Below are 11,242 nucleotides of genomic sequence, written 5' to 3' on the forward strand. Positions count from 1 at the left end.
ATTAAACAAGGTGCAAACAATTCACCAGACAATAACTGAACATAAATTGAGAGATATTATTTGTTTGTGCAAAACAAGGTGGTTTCATATCACTGCCAGAAGTGAAAAAAAATAATTTTGTCCCTTTAACATACTATATGGGATGCTGCTAATTTTACTGATACTTCTAGTCCAATCCTAGGGTTATACACCATTCTCAGCCCGCAGACACATTGATTTAGATGCAGGGTTCAAATTACACTTTCACTCTTGTGGGGTGGTTTGCAAAAAAAATTAAACTGGTTTGTTGATTAACAAGTCCATGTAAATGAAGGACCAACCTGATTGGAGACCCCCCCTCCCCCAGGTTATGATTTTCAAGTCTTACAGGAGGCTGTCATCTCTTATGGGGGGGCTCAGCACTACTCTCTCCTCCCAAGCTCCCCCTTCATTCACATCCTGTTTAGATGCCATTAGCAGATGCACAATACAGTGTAGAAAATATAAGTAGTATTTCCTTCACCAACAAAGAGGTTGAAAGAAAAACTGGTGCTATGTGGAATAGTAGATAATGTTTTTAAAACTAGCCATTTCCAACTCCAGGAAGCCACAGTCGTTAAGTAGTCATAGCATCAGAAGACACAAGTTCAGAGAATTCTTTTTGACTTTGTAGCCCAGCCCTTACTGGCATTAGACAACACTGACCACAGTCATTCCCAGGAGCAGTAACAGCAACTGCAGCAGTGTCTTCTGGATAAAAAGTCTCTGTGTTTTCTTTGCAAAATCTCAATTGCTTTAGATTCTCAGTATTCAAAGTTACTTGTCAGTTGCAACATTGCTATCTGCAATGACAATGCAATCTGAATAAATATGAAGAGCTTAAAAATGGCAGAAGTTCTATTCAGGGCAATTCCTGATCCTTCCCTCTGAAGCCAGTAGGTAAGGTAAACTCTTTCCATTGACACTGACTGAGTTATAGCCATTTAAAAAAAATGTCTTCCATGTAGCAGAAAGGCACTGCTTAATGAATGGACTCATGTTTTTGGTGATGCATGATCTGAAGCTTCTTATAGAGAAGGAGCTACAAGAAGGATAAATAATTAAAAGGAAGTTAGTTAATTATGTATAGTCCTCCTCTCTCTAGATTGCTATGATATTTATTGTACACAGAAGTTCATTATATGTTTTTTAAAGTTTCCTAATTAGTTTTGACAATTTTTCCTAAACTTTTGATAACCTTACTAGATGATAGGAAACACACCCCTTTCAGAGAAAGTATTAGTTTGTCCTTAATACATTTGCTATAAAAAAGATCCAACCCTTGGCATGGAAGAAATATGAATTTCCCCTTCAAAACCATATCTTAAAGCTTTCAGTTTGCTCCTCTTAAGGATGGTGAGAGAAGAAAGGGTTGGATCTATACAAGGATTTAGGAATCCCAACAATGAGTATTTTAGGAGCTGACCTGGAGCTACCTTTTTGCCTTGTTGATTCCACATTCCCAGGTTTGGTGCCCTGTACTGTGTAGGGAACAAGTGAGATGCCACAAAATCCAGTTAGTTGCCTGCTTAGCTAGCCAACAGGAAATGCATATAGGAAAGATGTGTCTTGAAACACCCAACTTAGGGACTTTATTTACTATGAGCTGCAAAGAGGTGCCTATCTCTGGTCAAAATTCAGAGCTTTGAATTCACTCTTAGAGTTAGGCAACTGATTTCATGTATTGCAGGGTTTTGTTTGTCCCAGTGAGATCAGACAGAGGCTAGCAGAGGAACCATTTTATTACACAAAATAAAAGGCTTAACTGCTCTTTAAGCATAAAAGCAGGCAGCAACAGGAGATGAACATGCACACACACACACCATTCAGTACATAACATCCCATCTTCCCTAAGTAAAATAGGTACTTGTGCCAGACGAGGACTTGCCTCAGTTGACCCAATTCAGGTGCTAGAGTCTCTTACTGGAGATGGCAAAAGGCTGTTTCATCTCTTCTTGAGGTAATTAAGTAGTTGGAGGATTTTAAAGGTCTAGAACAACAACTATAAACTCACAAGGACTGGTCCTGCTGGCAGTTCTGGTGTCTTCTGGATCTGCAGGTAGTACATCATAGAATCATAGAAAAAAGGGTTGGAGGGGACCTCAGGAGGTCATGTAGTCCAAGTCCAAGTCCTGATCATACCAGCCAAGGCTTTGTCTACCTGGGACCTAAAAACCTGCAAGGATGGAGATTCCACAATCTCTCTGGGTAAATTGTTCCAATATTTTACTACCCTCCTAGTGAGAAAGTTTTTCCTATTATCTAATCTAAACGTCTCTTGTTGCAACTTGAAATCATTTCTCCTTGTTCTGTCATCTGCTACCACTGAGGACACTCTAGCTCTATCTTGTTTGTAACCACCATTCAGGTAGTTGAAGGCTACTATTAAATCCCCCTTCAGCCTTCTCTTCTCCAGACTAAAAAAGCCCAGTTCCCTCAGCCTCTACTCATAAATCATATGTCCCTGCCCTCTAAACCATTTCTGTTGCCCTCCACTGAGCACTTTTCAATTTGCCCACATCTGTTCTGTAGTGTGGGACCCAAAACTGGACACAATACTCCAGACATGGCCTTACCAGTGCTGAATGGAGAAAAATAACTTCCCTCAATCTGCTGACAATATCCCTACTAATGCAGCCCAGTATGCTGTTATCCTTCTTCACAATTATTGGTTCATACTCAGCTTATTGTTCACTGTGACCCCTACAGAGCTGCTGCTTAGCCAGTCAGTCCCCAGCCTGCACCAGTGCATGGGATTGTTCCATCCTAAGTGCAGGACTTTGCACTTGTCCTTATAAAATGTAATGAGCTTTTGGTCCAATCCTCCAATTTGTTAAGGTCTGAACCTCTACCCTCCAGCCTATCTACTATTCCTTGCAGTCTGGTGTCATCTTCAGACTTGCTGAGAGTGAACTCCATTCCATCTTCCAGATCATTGATGAAGATATTGAACAAAACCAGCCCCAGGACTGACCCCTGGAACACTCCACTTGATACCAGCTATCAACTAGACATTGAGTCATTGATTACTACCCTTTGAGCCAGGTGATCTGGCCAGATTTCTATCTGCCTTACAGTCCATTCATCCAATCCATACTTCCTTAGTTTGCTTGTGAGAATGTTGTGGGGGACCATATTAAAAGTCTTGTTAAAGTCAAGGTATATCCTGTTCACTGTTCTCCCTGCATCCACAGAGTCAGTCATCTTGTCATAGAGGGCAATGAATTTCATCAGGCATGTCTTTCCCTTGGTTAGTCAACAGTGTTTCAAACCATGGTGACCCCACAGCTCAGCACTGCTCAGTATGAGTGTATACACCAGAGACCCTCCACAAAGGAGCCATGTGCTAATTACACTTGTTTCCCCTCCCCCACCCAGACACATGACTGAAAACAAGTGTTAGATTTAAAAAGTCCTAGAATAATGTTTCCCTCCCCCACTGTCTGACTCATCTGGAGCATCCCTGCCACTTCTAGCCATAGGAGCCCAGCTAAAAAAAACCCACCCTGCTCAGCTGTATGAACTGTGTGGCAGAATACAGAATGAGTAGCCCTGTGCCACCCAGCCTTAGAATCTGAGCACAAGAAGCCCCATTCTGCCCAAACATACGAGTCAGTTTCAGGATGGCTGCCGAAGAAGCAGGGCAGCTAAAACTTTCCTAGGGCCAGGCTCATCTTCTAGGACCTTGCAGTGCAGGGCTGGTCTAGCTAGGCTCCTATGGCCAGAGTGGCACAGGACTCTTCCAAATGCAGCAAAGAAGCACTTGCCACCACTGTTGTCGCTGCCACCCAGGCTAAGTACAGACAGTCAAAAAGCCCAAGGCTGAATCAATTAAATCTTCGCAAATTAGTCTAAGCTGCATAGACTGAACCAATAAGCAAGTGAACAGACATTCACTTCTGATTCCAGAAATGCAGCCACACGCATGCAGTGGCCCAGGCCAGAAGCCAGGGGGCACTAGAGCATGCTTCTCTATTTTGCTAAAGCAGACAGCTTCTGCCAAGGCTACCCCACCCACCCTCTAAGGAGATTCAGGGGGAAGTGCAAAAGCATCCTAGGATGTTGGAGGATTGTGAGTTAACTTGAATCTGGAGGGGATTTGGGACAGAAGTTCAATAAACTGATTTAACCTAAATCAGTTAAGTCTGATACTACATCCATCCAGATTTATCTTAAACCAGTTTTGGCCATTTTAAAAGTGGTTTATGTGCACTGAACTTCTGTTGTGTTACAGGGTTGAACAGGTTTCCAATCACTTATATTGGTTTATGTGTAATTTCTTTCCCTAGCCCTAAAGGCTTGCTCAGGGGGCTAAAATTTATCCTAACGCTTCTGGCTTGAGTAGCACATAGCATGGCTCTTGGAAAAAATAAATGTCAATCTTTTTTTTTTTAATCTGAAGCCTTTCTGGATAGCAAGCAAATAATAATATTTTAGCAAATAATAATATTTTAAAAAACAGACAGTTTTTTAAAGTCTGAAAGCATTCATATTCTGTAGTGCTGGGACAAGTATGGTTGTAACAGTCACAAACAGGCTACCAGAAGTGGCAGATTTTAGTGATGGCTCTTACAGATAATCCCAAACTATAGGTTGTGTTTCTGTTCCCTAAATGTGATGAAACCTACTATTTCATTTAAAAATCATTGATCACTTCCTTCCCAACTGCCAAAGTAGGCTACACTAGGCTGATGGAATGTGCATTCGTAACAGGCCACACAGATTCTGGAATATCTGAAGGGCACCAGAGAAATTAATGTGACCCAGTCAAATACTTCATCTTTAAAAGAAAAAGACAGCTATTTAAATTGCATGTTTTTCTGATGATGTTTTCTTTCTCTAACTCTCTCACAGACCATGAGAAAAAATCTCCTAGGAGAACCACAGCCAAGACTGCAACTATTTCAAACACACTAATCAGACTGGTAATGAATTTTAAAATGAAATTTTGATAAGATAGTATAATTGCTTTGATGTTGCAAATGTCCAACTACTTCTATTTCACACAGTCTGCATGATTCTTTTCAAGTGGTGTGGAAACAGACATAAGCAGCAACTGCATTTGGACATATTAAATTATACATTTTAGTTGTTCAAGCAGATTACCTCTTTTCTGGGAGTCGGTTTTTGGCAGAACTAAAACATTTAAACAATTCCATGTACGTAAAAAAGCCAAATTATTTTAAAAGTTTAAAATTATTAGTTTTACCTTCCTCCCCAGGTGGCAGTTTGAACAGAGGTTGAAATTTTGCCTCTGAACTGTTGTAAAAAGTTAATTTAAGGGAACCACTATGCACATGAACAAAGAGACTCTGTACGCTCAGTGATGTGGGTCATTAATTGGACATCTCATTCATCATAGACCCTTACTAGGAAAAACAAAGAACAAGACCTAAAACAGGACTGTGGCTTTGTTAAAAAAGTTTAAAGAATCTGTATTTAATCAAAACATGCAAAACAATCTCCAGATACTGTCTGGCAACAAATTTAGGATTTGCAGAGCTGAAGTGTTCATTTGCTTGGCTATAAATATTATGTTGATGAAAGACAGTCCTAACTCTGTCTTCCACCACTTCACTTCTGATAGGGAAGTTAAGATTTTATGTGTTTGCTTAGAAACCCATTAGATATAACCTTTCCAGGAGAATTACAAGGAGGAATGATAAATGATTACGTATCAGTTGCGTGGGGGTGGGGTGGAGGAAGGGAGGATGTACAGCAGAAGTAAGTATTAAATCTAGCTTTATTTAACATTAGCATTAATGAGCTTTAAGATAGAATGCATAGAATACAGAAAATCAAAAAGTATACAAGCCTTGGAGGAAATTAAAAAGTGAATCAAATAATTAGAAACAGTAGCAGAAAAAAACTTTAAAGAAGACATTATACCTGCAAACAAATACTCTGAAGTCACAGTTATTCAATGGGAGGCCTTAGAGAGGACATGTGAACTTAAAATGAGATAAGACATTGAAAGAGGCCAAATCTGATGCATACAAAAAAGTGTTTCATCCCACAGAGAATATTAGTGCCTTCTTCCTATACGGCTGAGGTGTTACTAGACCTGGAAATGTAGTGTCAAATTTCAGCTGCTCTATTACTGGAAAGATAGGCAATCTTGAAAAGAATGAAATATGGGAACGGGAAAACTGATTTATACTAAAAAAACATAAATGGACCAAATTTCAGATACCAGCCAGCATTTCCGCATACATAATTTTGCACCCACAATCAAGCATTAAAGCTTTACATCCTTGATTGATTTGCACATACAAACTAGAGATCAGAGAAAGGATTAGTACCTAATGTTAGATCTCTAAATCCACAGTTAGGCACCAGAATAATGGTTTGATTTCCCAGTCCGAGCACCACAGGTTCCCATTAAAGCGAATAGAAACTATTTGTCATTCCGCGTTTTTAAAATTCAAGCCATTTGTAAAGTTTGTAGAACAAACATTAGTTAAAGTGTCCTGTGGCTATGTTTAAACATGTGAGGGCTTAATACACATGACACTGTTGCATTTTAATTAGAGCAACCCCCCCATCCCCAAGCACATGTATAGCCAGCTTAATAGTCTACCTGAATGGCCAAGGACGATGAAGTTGCAAGTAATAACAAGAATAAAATTGTGCACACAGGTATTTGTGCCTGCAAAAATTTCAAAAATAGTAAAGACCAAGCTAGAAATGTGCATACATTATACTAAATTCGTAGGGCAGACTGACTGTAGTCTGTGGAGCTACACTGATTGATGTCAGCTGAAGATCTGTCCCACAGCAAAATGCTAATTAAAGGCAGTATTTTTTCCAGGCATTTTTGTTACAGTTCTCTCAGTAGTATGCAAAGGTGTGACAAGGCACTTTATGAAAATAATTTTGTAGCGAATGCTTCATGATGGCCACTTGTTCGAGTACTGAGGAACATAGTGCAGGGAAGGTTTTTTCTGCCAGCAGAAAGATCTTAAGTTAAAACATAAGGGAAAACATGATTCTTTTCAAGCTCAGAGGATTCCTATCTCCTCCATTGGATCACAGAGAGGCATAAGTACAAGCATCTATGCCCTGGACAGCAGCAGTGTGGTAGGAGCCAGGCTGACTGCAGCAAGGACAGCAGCAGCAGCAACTGCCATTTCTGTGCTGGTCATCCATCCCTCATTTGGGTCAGACAAGACCCAGTGGGTAATGGAACTGTTTCCCATTTTATTTTTCAGGGAAGCAGACTGCAGAAAAGTTTTATGGGGGAATAATATAATACGATCAGTAGTATATGACCAAACCCTCTGCATGGCAAGCTCAGAGCTGTAGAAGTCACCCATAAGGTCCATGTCTTTGGTTTGGTTGTGCAGTGAGGGACTTCACTTCTCCTGTGTGTACACACACATGCACACACACACACCGGCATCAGACCTCTTCACCCTCATGCAGAATCCATCTACGTGTGTCCTGTAACAGGGAATGATAATTTAGTATTGAATTTGGACAAGTTCATTTTAACAGTCATTCTTCATACTACGGAGGAGGCTGCTGTAAATCTGTCCAGCCAACACTGAGGAGAGAAGGATTGGTGCAACAGAGAAATTTTAGAAAAGCCTTAAGTCACAAATTCAGTGTTGTTTGTTTTGTTTTGTGAACATACAAGCAACATCCACAATTATGTCACTGTTCCTAACTCACATGCCAGCATTATTTCAAAGAAAATCCTTGGATTTGAAAAACCCTGAACTTCAGTTGTTTGAAAACAAAATTCGACATGATTTGATACCATCTCTTGGGAATAAATGGAAACTTACAAAGCCACTTTATTTTATATAGCATCTTATATAAAAACTGCAACTCCTTCCAAAATAAGCATTAGAACAGACAGCAAATAGGAGAACTTTCTAGAAAAAGAAGAAGAAAAATGCAGTAAACTCCCTTTTAACTAATGATAGCAAAACCTGTAATTGTGGCTGTTGGAAATGTTTGCATGAAGTCAGCACATTTAAAAAACAAAGCACTAAGGAGAATACATACAATATTTGTAGTGACCTGTAAAAAAACAAGATGTGTGAGAAAAATATTTTTTCTTTATACCTGGTAAACTTTTACCTTAGTTTCATATCTAATAAAGGACTTGAGTGCCTAGATATGACCTTGACAATGCTTAATACTTTAATTACAGAGTGGAATTCAAAAGTGAAATATTTAGGCTTCTTGTACAGAGAGAGTGAAGAGCCTTAAAGCTGATCTGAACATCTGACATGGCTGTGCAGGGAGCTGCCTAAATCCAACCAACAAAAAATCCTAATCATAGGCTTTTATATACTCCTCTCGAGAGTCTAGAGACTTGAGTCAAAGTTTAATGGGAGGTGCCTCCATCCACTCAGCATCTGGTGTCCATAACCCACTCCTGACGGTTGGCACCTACAGGTATTCTTTCAAAATCTAAATGCAAAGTCCAGTACAGCACTGAGGCTGCCTACAGAGACCATGCAGGCGCTCAGAGTTACACCACCAAACAGTTGGATTTCCAGGCTCCTGGAATGTGGCCTTGATGGATCAGGGAGTTTAATCGCTTCAGGGAAGTGTCAGGCCTGGACAAACAGGTGGAAGCTTATCAAGTGAATACTCTTATCTATTCTACAGGAGATCAGGCAGATGAAATTCTGCTGTCGCTGCCTCTTAAAGATGCAGAGAAAAAGCAATATGCTGCAGTGATAGAAGCATTAACATCATTTTCTGGGCAAAGAAATGTGATTTATGAATGAGTTAGATTCTAGCTCCATAAACAGAAGCCTTCAGAACCTGCGGACAGATTCATCACAACTTTGTAAACAATGGCCAAATCCTGCCAAATTGGGAGCTTAAGGCGGAGCTAATTAGGGACCACTTAGTTGTGGGGCTTCATGATACAGAGCTCTCACAAAGATTACAGCTGGACCCTGATTTAACCCTGCAGAAGGCTATCACACAGGCTTGCCAATCAGAGCTAGCTGAACAGCATCAAGGAGAAATCAGGAGTGAGTCTCAGTCCTGTCAGGCATTAGTTAATATGGATGCCACGCACACTGTAAAGAAACTACAACCAAATACAAATAGAACTGATGGGCACAACAAACACAGGGAGTGGCCCCACTGGCACCCACAGTGGCAAACAAGTGGGAAAGGAGGCCAATGCCACAGGTGTGGACAAACTCCAGGACACAGTTGTGCTCAGTGTCCTGCTATGGAAGAGATATGTCAGCAATGTAAAAAGAAAGGTCACTATGTTTCAGTTTGTCACTCCACCACCAGAGTCTATGAGGTCACAGAACAGGATGCAGAGGATTGCATAGTAGGGCTGGACAAAATTTCGACACTGTGTTGACTCAGTTCGAGTTCAAAACAGCAAAATCAAATTGAAACGAAGGGCTTTGAAACAGCCTTGAAACAAAATGAGGTTGGTCAAAACATTTTGAAAGTTTCAAAACGTTTCAGGTTTTGAAGCAGCCATCAGAGAGGTGGTGGGAGACAGCAGCAGCCCTGGCTCTCCCCATCTCCCACCACCAGGCTCCGGGAAGCCAATCACAGTGCAGGGGAAGGGAACTGAGCCAGACCTAGCACAGGGGATGGGAAGTCAGCCCAGCAGAGCTAACTTCCCAACCCTAGCCCAACCCTAGCCTGATCTAGCATGGGGGATGGGAACTGAGCAACCGGGCTCAGTTCCCTTCCCCAGTCCCAGGCACCAGCACTGGCTTCCCTCCCTCATCTGGCAGGCACCTCAGGGGCCCACAGCCCCGATCTGCCTGCCAGATGAGAGAGGCTGTTTCGAGCTTCCCCGTTATAGCTAATGGGCAAAACGTCGAAAGACAGTCAAAACAACCTCACTGTTTCGACAAAGCAAAATGGAACAGCTGTTTCGAATTGAAATAAAATTCGAAATGAAACTCTGTTCCATCAAAACCTCAAAACTCAAGTTGAAACAGAACCGTGCCGTTTCATGCAGCCCTATGCATAGTACTTTTAGATGAAGTTGCAGAGTCTTCATCAGATCCAGGAGACTGGATGACAGAAATTGAGTTCAATGAACAGGCAATGTATTTAAAATAGATACAGGACCAGAAGTCTCAGCTACCCCTGATTCTTACTACATCCCACATAGAGATGGGATTCTCCTTACCTCTACTAAACAGCTACAGAGGCCAGGCAACAGAACCCTCAAAGTACTGAGATCTTTTAATGCAAAAATAGCACTGAAGCAGAGATGCATAGACCAGGAAATCTGTGTGACTGGCAATCTTGCTGTGCCTTTACTTGGTTTACTGGCTATACAGGCACTGCAACTTGTCCATCGACTAGATGACATAGTGGACCAGAAATCCTTGGAGCAGTACTACAGAACCAAATACCCACTGGTCTTTTCTGGTCTGGGAAAAATATCAGGCGAATATCAGATATGCCTAAAAGCTGATGCCATTCCATATGCATTAACTACTCCAAGTTGGGTACTTTTGCCACTGATGGAGAAAGTTAAAAAGAGCTAACATGCATGGAGGAAATGGGAGTAGTTACAAAGACTGAAGAACCTACTCATTGCTGTTCTGCGATGGTAGTTGTGCCAACACCAATGGTAAGTCTAGGATATGTGTTGACCTTGCACAGCTGACAAGTACGTGTGCAGAGAAAGATGCATTCTTTCTTCCATGGAACACACCTTGGCTCAACTTGTAGGAGCCAGCCAAAATTCACAAAATTGGATGCTTGGTCAGGGTTCTGGCAGATTCCTTTCGCCACTGAATTATCCAAGCTAACATCTTTTATTACTCCATTCGGATGCTACCAGTTTAAATGGCTACCTTTCAGAATCCCATCAGCTCCTGAATTCTTTCAGTTTTGGAAGTCACAGATATTGGATAATCTAGAAGGGGTTCTTTGCCCTGCTGATGATATTTTGATTTTTGGGACCACTAAGGCACACCATGATGCAAGAGTGGATGCAACACTGAAAACTCAGCTTTATAAGCACTCGTGGTGCTCAGGCCAAGTGCCAGATGATTGGAAGGTAGCCAACGTGGTCCCCATCTTTAAAAAAGGGAGGAGGGAGGACCCAGGCAACTATAGGTCTGTCAGTCTTACCTCGAACCTAGGGAAACTCTTTGAGAAGATCATCATGGAGCACATCTGTGATGCACCAGCCTCAGAAATGATGCTCAAGGGCAACCAGCACGGTTTCATTAGGGGCAAGTCATGTCAGACCAACCTGATT

The sequence above is a fragment of the Crocodylus porosus genome, unplaced genomic scaffold, assembly GCF_001723895.1.
Source record: "Crocodylus porosus isolate Cpor-Errol unplaced genomic scaffold, CroPor_comp1, whole genome shotgun sequence".
NCBI classification, from domain to species: domain Eukaryota; kingdom Metazoa; phylum Chordata; order Crocodylia; family Crocodylidae; genus Crocodylus; species Crocodylus porosus.